Source organism: Gossypium hirsutum, chromosome A12 (genome assembly GCF_007990345.1).
Source record: "Gossypium hirsutum isolate 1008001.06 chromosome A12, Gossypium_hirsutum_v2.1, whole genome shotgun sequence".
In the NCBI taxonomy this organism is placed as follows: Eukaryota; Viridiplantae; Streptophyta; class Magnoliopsida; order Malvales; family Malvaceae; genus Gossypium; species Gossypium hirsutum.
Window position 1 is genome coordinate 95457149 of NC_053435.1, and position 16325 is coordinate 95473473.

At 30.6% G+C, this 16325-nt stretch overlaps 2 long non-coding RNA genes across 2 annotated transcripts; both read right to left on the minus strand.

The window, feature by feature from the left end:
• Positions 1–2231: 2231 nt before the first annotated feature.
• LOC107918957 (uncharacterized) lies at positions 2232–3434 on the minus strand. Its single transcript, XR_001690316.2, has 2 exons — positions 2828–3434; positions 2232–2492 (listed from the first exon to the last, which is right to left on the minus strand). It is a non-coding gene; the product is annotated as an uncharacterized lncRNA (long non-coding RNA).
• Positions 3435–14677: 11243 nt separating this feature from the next.
• Positions 14678–15865, minus strand: LOC107918649 (uncharacterized). The gene is made up of 2 exons (XR_001690186.2): positions 14966–15865; positions 14678–14870 (listed from the first exon to the last, which is right to left on the minus strand). It is a non-coding gene; the product is annotated as an uncharacterized lncRNA (long non-coding RNA).
• Between the last annotated feature and the right edge of the window lie 460 nt (positions 15866–16325).

The following is a 16325-nucleotide window of genomic DNA, read 5'->3' on the forward strand; positions in this document are numbered from 1 at the left end:
ATTCATTTCATATTCTAATGCATTTAATTAATGCTCTAGGTAAAATTATCATTTTGCCCTTAACTTTTAATTAATGACGATTTCGCCCTTAGGGTCACGAAAATAAAATTCTTGCAATTTAATCCTTATTTCCAGCTATTATTCTCATATATATATTGATAACAGTCCATGAATTCTATAAAATATCAGAATTTTCTATAATTTCAACACTTTTCAATTTAATCCCTAAAACATGTTTTCCCCCGATCTTGAACTAAATTAATAATTTCATTCAATTTTGTAATTTAAATAATAAAATAATCCATTTCATACAATTTGGTCATTTCTGAAATTTTTACAAAATTACCCATAAAGTTTTATTTTTATTCAATTTAGTCCCTGAGCCTAAAATATGCAAATTAGCCATGCTAGATGAATATTCATACATATTTTTCCTCCTCCTCCTCTCTATTCCACATCCTTAATGTAGATAACACACTTGTAAGTAACATTATCCATAATTTTTATTATTTACTTTTATGAATATTCAAGCTGTCCATCTATGTCATAGTCACTAAATTATTTATATCTGGAGCTCTAGAACTCTAAATTAAGATCCGATAATTTTCCCTGAAACTAGACTCATATATCTTATTACCATAAAATTTTCAGAATTTTTGGTTTATTCAATAAGTACAGTTTATTCTTTAAAGTTACCCCTATTCTGCTGTCTGACAGTTGTGACCCTTCTTCACTAAAAATAAATTATCTCTTTATACAGAATTCAAATGATGTTCTTGTTTGTTTCTATTAAAAATAGACTCATTCCAAATTCTATACATATAAATTTAAGTCCCTAATTATTTTTATTCAATTTTTTTATAATTTTTCAAAGTCAGAACAGGGGAACCCGAATTCATTCTGACCTTGTCTCACAAAATTCATTATATCTCAAAATTTACAAATCTATTGCTTACACCGTTTCTTCTATGAGAAACTAGACTCAATGATATTTAATTTAATATTTTTTTCATCTTCTAATTCGATTTATACAATTTATGGTGATTTTTCAAAGTTAGTCTACTGCTGCTGTCCAATACTGTTTTAGTACAAGATATTAATTACCATGTTATAAAATCCTTATTTTCTTTTTCTACACCATTTCTCATCACTTTCTCTTATTTTCTCTTCACTAACATATCAAGAACATAAGATCTTATGTAAGAAAACTCTACTATAACATCATTTCCATGTTTTATCAATAATAACAAACTTAAAAACATATTGAAATCTTGATATACTTACCTTGTTCTATTGATACTAATCTTTAACTTGATTTTCTCTCTCCTCCAGCTTCTATTTCTTGAATCCAACTTGATATTCTAACTCCCCATGGCCTCCTTAACATTTCTCTCTCTTAGTAGCAATGGAAATTCTTTTGATTTCTAGGTGGAAATGGTGAATTTTTGGTGGAAGGACCAAATTGTAAAGAAAAGAAAATTTCTTTCTTTTCCTTCTCTTCTAAAGTTGGCTGCATGCATGGAAAGATGATGAAAATTCTTCATCTTTCCTTCCTTTTATACTAAATAATTAATAATAAAATATCTCATTAAAATAATATATATCTAATTAAATAATCATAAAATATCATCAACATCATCATTACTTTCTAGATTTCTCTCTCTTCCAATTGACCATTTTGCCCTTTATTATCTTTTAAAATTCCATCCTTGAGTCATCATTTAATTTTGGTAAAATTACAATTTAGTCCCTCATAGTTCTTCACCTATTCAATTTGGTCCTAATTCATCCATTTTCCTTAGTTTCTAGATCATTCCACTCTTAAAATATTTACACTATTGGTCCTTTAACTTTTTCATATTTACACTTTAACCCCTTAAATTTTGAGTATTTACTCTTGTGCAACAAAACTTTTCTCACTTTTACAATTTAGTCCTTTCTTGAATTAATATATCATAATATACTTCTTAATATTGACATAACTCAAAATTTCCCTTTATGTCACTTTATTTCCTTATTTTACTATATCAAGGATAATACCTTACTGTAAAAATTTTCAAGGTATTACAATTTACTGATTCTAAACTCTAACTTATTGTAATTAATATGTAGTCCTAATAAGCCAAAAAGCTGATCCAAAATCTTTTGAATAGTGTGGCATGAGTCTTTGTCAATATTGTAATGGGCTAAATTTACCCGACCCATAAAGAACAAAAAACAAGAATAAAATAAAACCCAAAACAAAGATAAACAGTCCATTTACAAGAAAATCTAATTCAGGCACAAGCCCAACATTACAACGCCCAATTGGCTCAAAAATTAAACACTATCAGCTAAACTAAGAAACCTTAGTGTTCTGGATACGCCGCTACTTACGCCAGGTCAGCACCTCGTCCCGAGGCTTCTCGTTCCGAGGATCTGACATCCCTCTGCCGTCGTTTCACCAAAACAGTAAGAAGGTCACCTGCTCCCTCCGTTGACCTCCCCAGCGCCTGCAAACAAACGAAAAGAGGAAAGCAAAGACAAAGCACAATAGCATGCACAGCAACAAAGAAATGACACGGAAACAGTAGCAAACAGAAAACAAATAGTAGTAATATATTTTGTAATTGGCTATAAAAAGCCCCAACATTACCAATGTTTTACACAGAGAAAAAAATACAAAAAAATCAATAAAAAACAAAAGATTTCTAAAGGTGATAAATTTTTATTTTTGCTCTTAAGTTTTTGCTGTTATATTTTCTTTTATTTATTTATTTTTCTTCTTTTTTTACTTTTCTTCTTTCCAAAAAAATATATAAAAATAATAAAAAGAAAGGATTCTCACCTCCGTCGGTCTCCTTGGCGCCGGAAAGTCCCTCTCGAGCAACGTCTGCCACTGGCCCACGACGGCGGTGCGACAGACACTAGGGAAGCCCCATCGTCGGACATGAGAGTGAAGGGAGGGAGTTGAGAGGATTTCATCTTTTTTTACAAAGAATGCTGAAATATAAAAAAAAATCAAAATTTGGCTTAAATAAGCTGAGTAAAACGATGGCGTTTTACTCCCCTCCCCACACGTATCAAAACGGCGTCTTTTGGGGAAGGAACCCGCAACCTGATCCGTGCCTGCAGAGGATCGGCGCGTTTTTTACCTAACAGTCTATTTGCGCATTGGATCCCTCCGCTTCTGTAGCGTGCTTCAATGGGGTCCCATATTACCTTTTTTTATTTTGATTTTTGCCCTCAGGATTTTTACCTTTGTCTTAGTTTGGTCCTCGGACCATTTGAAGAGACTGGCCTTTAAAATGCTGCACATAGAGGGTTAGGAATATTGTCCCAATAAATCCCTCATTCTTTGAGCGCATTGAATTTTGGTCCTTGGTGGCCCTTTTCTTTTCGTTATTTATGATTTATACCCCATAGTTTTATTTTGATTTCAATTCAATCATTACCTGTTCCATTATATATTGTTTTAAATTATTTTACATATTATTTGTTTTAAGTTTTTATATACATCATCTATTTTAAATTTTCATATATTATATATTTTGAACTTACATACATTATGTAGTTTAACCTACTGTATATATTATCTATTTTAAACTTTTTATATTAGTTATTTTAAACTATTTGCACATTTTCATTTAAAATATTTTTATGTTATTTATTTCTAACTATTTTTAATTCCTTCTATGACATTTAGTATACGATTTCACATGTAAATTGTTTTAAATCCTTTTATTATTGTAAATCTTTGGATTATTATATATTTTAAGGTTAATTGTTTTAAATCCTTTTATTATTGTAAATCTTTGGATTATTATATATTTTAAGGTTTCATATATTATTTGTTTTGTATATATTTATATATATATATATTTCATTTTAAATTTATTTTTTATATACCTTAAGCTTCATATGGTATTTTAAATTATTTTACAAACTATTTATTTTAAGTTGTCCTATACATTATTTTATTGTTTTATATATTGAAGATTTTAGATTGCTTTGTACTATTCATTTTAAATTGTGTTTTATAATATTTATTTTAAACTCATTTTTTATATATTATTCATTTAAAATTGTCTCATCATTCATTTTTAATTCTTCGTATTATTTATTTCATTTTTCTTTAATTATTGATATTGGTATTCAAATAATATACATCGTGTGAATATTGCCATTACATGTTCTTGAAATTATTATTTACTTCTCCATATTGTCAACATTCATCAACATTGTATCTATTTATGCTTCATTGTTCCATGCACTATGTTATATTCTTGTTTTATCTAGTTCAAATCATACCGTATATCACACCATAACGTAATTGCTTTACTAAAAAAAAAACGAACATTCATCATCAAGTGCTATACTTATTATCATTCAAAAATAAAAATTTCAAGATAAGACTGTTTTTTGCGTTTTGGGGATTCAAAAAATCGTACCCTAACTTACGGGGTTTCGATTTTCTTGTTAAACCTAAAAAGCCAAATATCCTTTTAGATTTCAAAATACACAAATTTTCAATAAAGATTAAAGGCAAACTTGTTCCTGAAGATTTAAACGTCGCGTCCTAACTTACGGGATGTGACACCTTATTATCTCGGAACGAGTAAGCCTTTGGTGCTCGTTTCAATGTAATTCAAGTGTTTTAGAATCAACATTCAGAAAGACGGATCATATCTTAAAATTTATTTTAAAATATTTTCAACTTTCGACATTAAGACGTTAATTAATCGATTAGGTACCAATTTTGGGCGTGACGAGGGTGCTAATCCTTTCTCGCACGTAACCGACTCCCGAACTCGTTTTCTCAATTTTCATAGACCAAAATCATTTATTTTAATAAATCGAAATACTTTATTAAAACGACTAAATTTTTAGGTGATCCGATCTCACCTAAATAAAAAAGATTGGTGGCGACTCAATTTTCGTTTATAATTAAGTCGACCCGTTTTTTTTTAAATGGTTTCGACAAATATTAAAGAACAAGAAACTATTATCTACAAAAATTAAATAAGTTATAAGAATGATTCTTTTTTAAACTTTGAGACACTGTAATTTTGTTCCCTTTTCATCCTTGTTGATCATTAAGGACGATATATTTTTGCAAAGGAAAAAATATAAGAAAAAAAATGATCACATTGTTTGAATCCTCTAATAGGATTGGTTTTATTTTTTGGAGCACCATTTAGGAAAATTTGAAAGAGACACTTCATATACATTACATAATGAGATTAATCAACTGCTCATCAAAACCACTTATTTTTAGGAATGGATAAAGTTCCAACTCAATCAGTCAAAAGCCTTATTCATATCCAGCTTCAAGGCTCTTAAAGAACATTTTCCTTAGGAGCTCTTATCAATAAGGCTAATGAGTTCCACAACCGAGATCACATTGTTCCCCATTTGTCTTCCTCCAATGAAAGCATTATAAAAAGGGGAGATGATTTCATTAAATTTAATCTTTGGATGAGTTTTTTGGAGATTAAATTATATACCACATTACTTAGACTAATTGGATGATATTGATTAGCCATAATGTAGGTTTGTTCAGGTCTTTTAGCAATCTCCCTATGTTGAGAAAGTTAAGACAAGCATCGGTTACCAAAGGTCCCACAACTTCCCAATTTTCCTTAAAGAAAATAGTTGAGGGTAGCCATCTTATCCTAAAGCCTTGAGAGGTCTTATCTCGAATATTGCTTTTTGAACTTCGTCCTTCGAAAAGGGTGTATGCAACAAATAGATTAGATTTTTTTTTAGGATCTCTAACCCATTTAAGAAGTGTTCAATATCCTGCACAAAGGTAAGATCTTACTCCAAAAAATGCCTTTAAGATAATCTTCAAAGCATTTTTCAATATTAACTTAAATATTTCAAATTTTGTCTTTTTTATCTTTAATTCTATAGAGAGTGCGAAAATAAAATAAAATAAAGAACACACAAATTTTACGTGAAAACCCTTTTGGAAAAAAACCACAGGTAGATGAGAAGAAAATTCACTATGTCGAATTCGAATTCATTACAAGAGGAATAGACTATGTCTATTTATAGGCTTGTAAAGCCATATTCTAGTAAGACTAAAACACCTTATTCTAATCAATATCAAATAGATGGAATTTAATAAGGTTTAAAAAACCTTATTTTAAAATAAAAAAAGTGTAATTCTATATGGATTCTTCTTTTATTTATTTTACTACTGTATTTTATTTAAATAAGGATTCAGGTCACTTAATTCTAACAATCTCCACCTTGACACGAATTCTTAATGAACAAGTTCTTCATCGCAAACTCTCAACGAACAAGTTCTCCACCTCTTCCATAAAACCCTTTAAGGGTTTAACTTCAACAACGAACACCAACCAAGTCTAAGCAATGCTCAAACTTTGTTATAGGAAGTGACTTAGTCATCATATCTGCAGGATTTTCATGAGTACTAATTTTGCTTACAACAATATCACCACGAGTAATAATATCACGAACAAAATGATACCGAACATCAATGTGTTTTGTTCTCTCATGAAACATTTGATGTTTTGTAAGAAAGATGGCACTCTGACTGTCACAAAATACTGTGTTGATTTGAAGGTCTTCATTGAGTTCATTAAAGAGTCCATTTAACCAAATAACTTCTTTACAAGCCTCAGTAATCGCCATGTACTCAACTTAAGTGGTAGACAAAACGACTGTAGATTGTAAAGTTGCTTTCCAACTGATTGCACAACCTCCGATTGTAAAGACATAACCTATGAGAGATCTTCTTCTATCAAGGTCTCCAGCAAAATCAGCATCAACATACCCAATGACTCCATCTCTAGTTCTTCCAAACTGTAAGCAAACATTAGTAGTACCTCGTAAGTATCTTAAAATCCACTGAACTACTTTCTAATGTTCTTTACCGGGATTCGTCATATATCTGCTAACTGCACTAACTGCATATGATAAATCTGGACGTGAACAAACCATAGCATACATGAAAGATCCCACTGCACTAGAGTATAGAACATGTGACATGTTCTCAATCTCATCATATGATTGGGAGACAAAGCTGGTGAAAGTCTGAAATGGGCTGCTAAAGGAGTACTAACAGACTTAGCACTCTGCATATTGAACTTACAAAAAACTTTCTCAATGTACCCCTTCTGACTTAGGTACAATTTACTTACTTTTCTATCTCTGAGAATCTCCATACCAAGTATCTTCTTTGCTGGTCCTAAATCTTTCATCCCAAATCTTCACTTAGTTGGGTTTTGACCTTTCTTATCTCTCCTTTATCTTTTGCTGCTATCAACATGTCATCAACATAAAGAAGTAGATACACAAAAGAACCATCATTGTTTTTCTTAAAGTAAACACAACTGTCAAAACTACTTCTTTTGAAATTATGAGAAGTCATAAAGGAATCAAACCTCTTGTACCACTGTCTTGGTGACTGTTTCAAACCGTAAAGGGACTTTTTCAGCAAGCAAACATAGTCCTCTTTTTCTGAGACTGTAAAACCCTCTGGTTGTTGCATGTAAATATCCTCCTCAAGTTCTCCATGTAAAAATGCAGTTTTTACATCTAACATATCAACCTCCAAGTCATGCATGGCCACAATACCAAGTAAAGCTTGAATCGAACTATGCTTAACAACTGGGGAGAACACATCTGTGAAGTCCACTCCTGGAATTTGACTGTAACCCTTTGCAACAATCCTTGTTTTATATCTGGGTTCTTCAGCTCCTGGAGTCCCTTCTTTCTTTTTAAACACCCATTTACAACGAACAGCCTTTTTACCTTTAGGAAGTTTTACAAGATCCCATGTTCTGTTTTTGTGGAGTGATTCCATCTTCTCTTGCATAGCAAACATCCACTTTTCTGAGTCTTCACAACTAATCGCCTCAGAATAATTAGATGGTTCTTGATTTGCATCTATATCTTCAGCCACATTTAAAACATAAGCGACTAGATCAACGTCAGCATACTTCTTTGGAGGTTTAATTCCTCTTCTAGTTCTTTTTTTGGCAATAGACTATTGTAGTGAAGAAGCAACTCTATTCTCAATTTTTGTATTGGCTTGAGTAGTCGACTTTGTATTAATCTGATGCTCCACCTGCTTTTGATTTTCTTTATTGGAAGAGTCTTTAAGAGATAAGTTAGGTAGCATAGCAGTTTCATCAAAAATAACATCTCTTCTAATCACAGCTTTTCTATTTTCAGGACACCATAACTTATACCCTTTTACACCAGCTTTATAACCAAGAAAAACACATTTAATGGATCTCGGTTCCAATTTTCCATTATTAACATGAGCATAGGCAGGACATCCAAAGATCTTTAAATCAGAATAATTAGCAGGATTACCAGACCATACCTCTTGTGGAGTCTTTTTCTCAATGGCAACGGATAGAGATCGGTTGATCAAAAAACATGTAGTAGAGGTTGCTTCTGCCAAAAACGACTTCGATAAGTTGGCATTTGACAACATACATCGAACCTTCTCTATGATCGTTTTGTTCATTCGTTCTGCAACATCGTTTTACTGTAGAGTATGACGAACTGTCAAGTGTTTCACGATCCTTTCTGACTTGCACAATCTATTAAACTCATCAGAAAAGAACTCTAAGCAATTGTTTGTGTGGAGGTATTTTATTTGTTTTCGCGTCTATTTTTCAATCATAATTTTCCAAGACTTAAATGCGGAAAACACATCGCTTTTCTACTTCAGGAAGAACGCCTAAACTTTTCTGAAAAAATCATCAATAAAGGTTAGTATATAATTAGCTCCACCTCTCGAAGGCACTCTGGATGGCCCCCACAGATCAGAATGAATATACTCTAACGTTCCCTTCGTGTTATGGATTCCTCTGGTGAGTCGAACTCTCTTTTGCTTCCCAAAAACACAGTGCTCACAGAAATTTAGTTTGCAAATTCCTTACCCATTAAGAAGTCCTCTTTTGCTCAATTCTACCATGCCATTCTCACTCATATGCCCTAGGCGCATATGCCAAAGTTTTGTAATATCATCATCTGACAAAGAAGAGGAAACGACAGCTGCATCACCAAAAACAGTAGAACCCTGCAAAACATATCACATGGCAGTCTTTCTTTGCCCTTTCATCACAACAAAGGAACCTTTGAAAATCTTTAAAACCCCACTTTCAGCTGTGTATCTATACCCTTTTGAATCAAGAGTACTCAACGAAATTAAATTTCTCTTCAATTCTGGAACATGGCTCACGTCTCTAAGTGTTCTGAAAACTCCATCAAACATTTTAATTTTAATTGTTCCAACACCTGCAATTTTACACGAAGTATTATTTCCCATCAAAACAACACCTTCAGACACTGTTTCGTAAGTTGTAAACCAATCCCGATTGGGACTCATGTGGAAGGTGCAGCGTGAATCAAATATCCATTCCTCCCTCACTTTAGAATTGTTGACGGAAGTGACTAGAAGTTCACCATCGCTGTAGTCTTCTACAACATCAACTTCACCGAAATTTTCTGGTTGTTTTCCCTTTTGATTCGCAGCCTCCCTCTTAATCTTGTTCTGTAGCTTATAGCACTCAGATTTAATGTGCCCTTTCTTCTTGCAGAAGTTACAAGTTTTACCTCTGTTTGAAGACTTTAATCTACCCTTAGATTTACTGCTAGGATTCCGTTCCTATGTCCTTCCACAATTATCATCAGCATTCCGATCTTGTCTGCCACGAGCAATGAGACCCTCTCCTTGAGAGTCGGGTTTAAGCACAAGATGTTTCATCTTATCATACGAGGTCAAAGAATCATAAACCTCATCAACTGTGAGAGACTCACGGCTATATAAAATCGTGTCTCTAAAGGTTGAATAAGACGGGGGCAACTAACAAAGTAGAATCAACCCTAGATCTTCCTCATCATACTGAACCTCCATCGCCTCTAAGTTTGAGAGAATTTCTTTAAACACTGTTAAGTGTTTGCGTACGGACGCACCTTCCCCCAAACGACGAGCATAAAGACGATGCTTCATATGCAACTTGCTTGTTAGAGTCTTGGACATACATATTTGTTCTAGCCTCTTCCATAATACAGCGGCGGTCTTCTCTTTCATCACATCCTGCAAAATTTCTTTGGACAAATGCACATGTAATTGTGTTAACGCCTTTCGATCATTACGCTTCTTCTTTTCATCTGTTAAAGTCGAAGGCATCTTATCTATCCCTAGCAGGGCATCCTCCAGATCCATCTGCGCAATAACTGCTTGCATCTTAATCTGCCACAACGCAAATCTAGTGTTGCGATCCAACAGCGAAATTTCATACTTCAAAGACGCCATTACCGTGATCGAGATGAACAACTCGGAAGCTCGGATACCAATTTGTGAAAATAAAATAAAATAAAGAACATACAAATTTTACGTGGAAACCCTTTCGGAAAAAACCACGGGCAGAGGAGAAAAAAATTCACTATGTCGAATTTGAATTCATTACAAGAGGAATAGACTATGCCTATTTATAGGCTTGTAAAGTCATATTCTAGTAAGACTAAAACACCTTATTCTAATCAATATCAAATAGATGGAATTTAATAAGGTTTAAAAAACCTTATTCTAAAATAAAAGAAGTGTAATTCTATATGGATTCTTTTTTTATTTATTTTACCATTGTATTTTATTTAAATAAGGATTCGGGTCACTTAATTCTAATAGAGAGAAATTTCAACTCTCCTTTTATTCGCCATTGATGAAAGTACCTCATATTTTTTTCACCTCAGATAATCCAATTTATTCTCGATTTCTGTTGCGACGTGATATTCTATCTTCTAAAACTTTTTATATATTCTCTCTTAAAAACCTTACTTTATCCATGGACGAGGTATCTAAAATGTTATTTTGTGCCTCCTCGAGATCCTCCATGAGAGTTTACTTCTTCTGTTGAAAGTTGCTAAAGGACTCCTTATTCCAAACCTTCAAATTTTCCCTTGTAATTTTCAGTTTGGAAATTAACCTATACAATAGGAATCCATCCACACTCTACTCCCAAGCTTCCTTTATTATTGACTTACTAGTTATAGATATGTATTATAATGTATTGAATTACACATGATTGTTGATATGATAATGTGCATTAATATATTATATAATACTATATTGTCATACTATAATTTGTTATATATGTATTGTTAATAATTAATAAAATGTAGTCATTATATCAACTGTTAAATAAATATAAATGAAGATTGTATTTTCGATCAATATTATAAGCATACCAAATTAATTTGAAACTTATCTTCATAACAAGTATAATTATATTGATAAATTTATTGGCTAAATTGTTAAAATATTAATTATAGGGAGAGTTATATAGACATTATGTAATAGTAAATCATCTATTAATGTTAGCGATTAAAACTGGCTTAACTAACCAATCTAGCCAAATCGATCAAATCTGTCAATAAATTTGATCTTGATTTTGGAGCAATTAATAGTTATTATATGTATTAATAATTTTAAAATATATTATTACATTATGTTATACTACATCACATATTATAATAGTAATACATAATATATTAATTATAATATATTATTTTTATTATTATCTTGATTGAAATATATTATAAGTCCCTATACTCTTCAAACATTTGAAAGTTAGCCCTCCTAATATATTATATATGCTATATTATATGATATAATAATTTATATATACATTAATTATTAAACATTATTATAGTATATATATGTATTAATAGCTTTAGTAATAGATATATACTATATGATTATATTATGTAATAATATATCATTTATTATAGTTAGTGATTAAACCGACTTAAACAATCAAATTGAGCCAATTCAATCAAATTAGTTTGTAAATTCATTTTTTTGGACTCATATCTGATGATTTCAATTTAAGGTCAAGTTAGGTAGGTGTCGTTTTGGTTTTAGTTTTGAGATTCAAAACCGTTTATATCAAATTAGCTGTTACACCTATTAAATATAATATACATTTAAACTTAAAACCAAATCTAAGCTCAATTTAAACTTTATTCAAAACTCAACCTAAACAAAAGTAAACCTAATCCAAATTAAAAATTAATATAAAAATAATATTACAGGTTGAAATTTGGATGTTGCTCAAATTTAGAATTTGGGAATTGACAAGGGTGACTTAGTTTTATGCTATTGTATTAAAACTCATATTTATACATTTGTATGACTTTATGTATTTCAGAATATCTCTTTTTATTAATATATTCATTGTGTATATTTATTTTTTCCTTTAATCTTTAAACAACTTTTAAATTTTCTAATTTATATTGTTATAGATAATTTTTTTAAAAACATGGTTTAAAATTAAATTATTTGTAATGTTATTAGTATTGCATAATAAATCATATTTAATCATTTGTGATAAATATAACTCTAGTTTTCGTATTATTTATTAATATATTATTCCATTATATATTTTATATAATCATTAAATTTAATTTTTATGCATTTTAATAATTGTTAATTCATATATAATTATAGTATTCAAAATATTTTATATTCAATTAATGTTTTAAGAATTTTACTTCACTTTATAATATAATATAAAAATTTATTATTAATTACTTTTTCTATTAATAAAATTTTAATATAAATATGTAATGCTTATTAATAAATTTCATTTATTTATGTTTTGTTTTTATTAAAATAAATATGTAATTGTTATGAATAGGGTAAATTATACAATTAGTTACTAAATTATAGATAAATTTTCATTTTGATAAATTAATTTAAAAAAGTTACAATTTGGTCATTAAACTATTCAAAAAAATTTATTTAAGTCATTAATTTATTAAAATTATTATTATATGGCTCTCTCTGTTATTCACCAATCAAAAAGCTCCTTTTTCCCTTTTATTCTACAATTTATTTTTTTAATAAAATAACTTTGACTATGGTGTAATCTTTAACAATTTTATTTTATAATTTAACATAATAAATACGAAAGGGGGGAGGGGGGAATAAACCACAGTAGCATTCGTATATTTGAATGTAATTCGCATTAATCAATGGAACCATACATTCTCTGCTTGCCGAATGAAAGATGGTTTTCAATACGAAGGAAGCAATTGCGTAGCTTTGCCTTGCAGCCTACGCAAGCCGTTGAAATAAGATTTAAGAATACAGCAAATGCCTCCTTTTAAAGGGTTTTTAGAATTTAGTCCTTTTGATTTAAAAAATAAAATCCAAATGATAATACTATTAATTAACTTCCTCTAAATGACTGGTTTAAAAATCCAAGTCTAATTGATAACCTTTATTAAAATTTAACTGAAATCATTTCATCTTGTTACCAATTGGAATTAAATTAGACTAGATTTCAGAAGATTAAAGATAAAGGGATGGAGAGCAACATTTTAACATTTTTTTCATAAGCCCATTTGGCGGACACCTAAAGCCCAAAGGCCCTTTTCTACTGAGAGGACAACACTTGAGATGTGAATGCCTCGCGAGATGATCTAACAATGAATATAACTCAGCCTGCATTGTGGAACAAAAATTACTACATCTACTGCGTGTTCATGTTTCAATCAATTCAATGAGATACTTCACACTTAATTGATTCTTATCAGTAAATCAAATAACTTTAATAAAGAAAAATATGTATCTTTCAAGCATGCATATGCTAACTTTGTGAAGTAAAAAAGTAGTGGTAAGAACCTGGTCATCTGCATGATGTGCCAGTGCAACACTTATCTGGTTTGGCATAAAAACTTCTTAAAATATTTCTGGTTGAGTTTTACAAGTTATATGATCTACCTGTTTCTGTTTCTTTCTTATGAGTTATGATAAAATTTTACTACCAATCAATCCATTTGTCATTGATGAACAAAAAGTTTGGACCAACAGAGACAAGTCTAATGGAAAAAACGCAGCAACTTGAATGGGAATGAAGACGTCTAGGTACAGAGTGGAAACATGGAAACGATTCGGATAGAAATGCTGCCGAGCTGAGTAGCCGATTAGTTGTTGATGATGACCAAGAAAAGGTGGGATTAAAGTAAGTAATGCGACTCCAATTTCACGCCATTGTTTGGGATTTTTTGAATGATTCCAACGTTCAAACTGCACTAATGAATACTTAAATCCAATCTACTGTTAAGGCTTTAGAGCTGTAGAAAAATGGCCTGATGGATTTCAATATTAACATGGAAGCTGGAATCTATATTTCCTAATTAATGTATATGGCCGCCATTCTGTCTTAGGAATGATTTTGTTTAGTTTAAGTATGTGAAGGTTTCTCTACCTTTCGAAATTTAGTTAAATTGATTCTTTGTATTTTTTATTTAAAACATTTTTTGTTCATTCATTTTAAAACTATGCAACTTTTCTAAAAAAAATCAAAACTTATTTATTTTCTTATTTTAAACATAAAACATAAAAATTTTTTGGGTTAAATATAAATTTAATATCTAAACTTGTCCAATTTTCCAGATTGATACTCCCAAATTAGTACCCGAATTTTGTTTTCCATCAATTAAATCAGTACTTAAACCAAAGGTAGCTAAATTTAAGACACATGGCAAAATAAGATTGTAGCACGTAAGATAAATGAAACCATGACGATGTCATAATCTAAATTAAATAAATAAATAAACTTTTTTTTTCTTTTGACTTCTCTCCAATTTTTTGTCGTTTCTTTTTTATTCTTTTTCCTTCTTTTTCTAAGTAGCACCGGAGTTGAGCTTTCCATTCACTCATTTGAAATTAAAATTTTCGATCAATAATCCACAGACAATGAAGAAATCAAATACAATTGAGCATCCAAACACAATAATAATAGCAGGAAAAAATTAAAATCAACTTTCCATTTTGTGAACCGTCGAAAGTAATGTCCCAAGATTCAATTTTTAGTTTTATCATTTGATTCTTCCTGGCAACAAGACAAAACAAAATATATTCCATATCAATTTTGATTTGAGAAGGAACTATAACTAAAAAAAAAAAAACGAATAAAGTTATGCAAACCTATTAATTTGATCAAGAAATTAAAGAGCCATCATATTCTTTCCCTCCCTCAACTGAAACTAAGCCTCCAATAATCAATCATCTCAATACCACCATAGTGACACCCTCCATCACTTCACCACTCGGGCACCACCATCATTACCCCATTCATCATCACCTCTTCTCAACATCTCAAATCCAGCAAAACCAAATAATTAAAAGTAGTAACTAGAACCAAATGACCCAAAAAAACAATAAATAAATAAAAAGAGAAGCAAAAATAGAAAGAAACGTCAAAGGACTTATCTGTTCAAGATCGGGTTTGGAACTCCAGATCTTCGTTCGGCGATTCCAACGATGGTAAGGCGAATCATGACATGATGTACCACATATCAAAGAATCTGACGGTGTAAAAGGGAGATCGAAGATAGAAAGAGATCAAAGCTTTGACCTTTGTTTCATCAAACTTGGGTCGGATTCTTGGAAAACTAATCGACGATTTGAAGAGAAGTGGCGGAAAGGAGTGTTTTGATGGTGCTTGATTGGAGCTAAGATGGCGGCAACTAGGGTTCATTAAAGGAAGAAGAAAAAATAAAAGTAAGGAGGCCAACCGCCGACGGTGATAGAGGCAACAACTTCGGTTGAGAGAAGATGATGAAGAAGAAGAAACAAAATTGGGGATTAAGATTTGGGATTTTTTTGGATATTGGTTTTTGGCTATTGGAAAATAAAAATTGATTTTTAGTTGAAAACGGCAGAAGAGAGCGGAAACGGGAGAGAAAAGTCAAAAAGAAAAAAAATTATTTCTTTTAGATTATGATATCAACATGATGTAATTTATATTACATGTCATAATCTTACATTAGACTCAAATATTAATTTAATTGATGGAAAAAAAATTTAAGTACCAATCTGAAAAAAATAGATAAATTTGAGTACTAAAATTAGATTTAACCCAATTTTTAAAAAAATGAAAAGAAAATTTAACACTCTTAAAAATTAAAAAAATTAAAGTATTTTTAAAATATAAAAAAATCAAATTTATCTTAATCGGATCAAACCAATTGAATTAATAATCAACTAAGGTATCGATCTAGTGAGAGGTAAAAAACTGGTTGATCCACAAGCTGGTTTGGGTTGGTTGAATTTGGCTAAAAAACTTGTTAAATTGGTAGTTGAAAATATTTTTATATTTTTAACATTTTTTTTCTCTTAACCAGTCAGATAGATCATTTTGGGAATCAATTGGTCAAATTAGTTTGAAATTTGTTCAATTGTCGGTTCAACCAATTTATATCAATTCATGGCTGAACTGATTTTTTACCTCTCGGTTTGATACCCTAGTTGGTTCATTGTTTAATTGGTTGGTTCAATCTAATTT